General features: G+C 42.9%; 1 non-coding gene across 1 annotated transcript; it reads left to right on the top strand.

The window, feature by feature from the left end:
* Positions 1 to 504: 504 nt before the first annotated feature.
* LOC141681072 (small nucleolar RNA R71) lies at positions 505 to 610 on the top strand. Its single transcript, XR_012558515.1, has one exon. It is a non-coding gene; the product is annotated as a small nucleolar RNA R71 (small nucleolar RNA).
* Positions 611 to 1,211: the final 601 nt, after the last annotated feature.

The raw sequence follows: 1,211 nt of genomic DNA, 5'->3' as shown, positions 1-1,211 counted from the left end.
GGGTTGTACTACTTAGCTGGATACTGCTGATAAGGCTGTTGAACCGCATTCTGAGTGTTGCTCCAACTGAAATTAGGATGATTGCGGTTGTTGGGATGATAGGTACCGGGCACTGGTTGCTGCGATCGCTGGAAGTTGCTCACAAACTGAGCTAATTCACTAGAAATTGTGCACTGATCAGTCTTATGGGCACCAGCACATAGCTCACAAACACTGGTGATTTGATTAACTCCATAATTAGTCAAAGTGTCCACCTTGATCATCAAAGCCTTAAGTTGGGCAGCGATAGCAGTTGCTGCGTCCAACTCCAGAATTCCTGCGACCTTTCCCTGAGTCAGTCTCTGTGAAGGATTCTAGTACACATTAGCATCCATCAGTTCAATAAGTTCATAAGCTTCATCATAACTTTTAGCCCACAAGGCTCCTCTTGATGCTGCATGAAGTATGGGTCTAGAAGTACCACCCAATCTATTGTAGAAATAGTTGATAATCATCCAATCAGGCATGCCATGGTGTGGGCACTTGCTTAGCATCTCCTTTATCGATCCCAAGCCTTACACAGAGATTCTCCTGTTTGCTGAGCAAACTGAGTAAGAGCATTCCTGATTGCAGCAGTCTTTGCCATAGGGAAGAATTTAGTGAGAAACTTTTGTGCAAGATCCTCCCAAGTGGTGATAGACCCTGCTGGTAGAAAATGTAACCAGCACTTATCCTTGTCCCTTAGAGAGAATGGGAAGAGGCATAGCTTGATAGCATCTTCAGTCACATCATTAAACTTGAAGGTGTCGCAGATCTTGATGAAATCCCTAATGTGCATGTTGGGGTCTTCAGTAGGAGAACCCCCAAACTGAACTGAGTTCTGTATCATCTGAATCGTGCTTGACTTGATCTTAAAAGTGTTAGTCCTGATGGTTGGTCTGATGATGCTTGACTGAATGTCATTAATCTTAGGCTGAGAATAGTCCATCAAAGCCTTCGAATTTTCCACTTGATCACCCATCTCTACTAAAGCTGGTTCTTCAACTTTCTCTTCTTCTTCTACCTTCTTTTCTTCCTCAAAAAATTCCTTACGAACTACCACAACTTCTACCTCGGCTTTATCCAGTGTTCTCTTATGAGTACGTGAACGCGTATGCATACACCCTCGCTAGAGTACCTGAAATAAGATAAGGAAACAGATTAGTAATAATGTCCGAGTCAATGAACTTTAA

This window comes from Apium graveolens, chromosome 8 (genome assembly GCF_009905375.1).
Source record: "Apium graveolens cultivar Ventura chromosome 8, ASM990537v1, whole genome shotgun sequence".
NCBI classification, from domain to species: domain Eukaryota; kingdom Viridiplantae; phylum Streptophyta; class Magnoliopsida; order Apiales; family Apiaceae; genus Apium; species Apium graveolens.
This window is presented reverse-complemented; position numbering and strand designations above follow the sequence as displayed.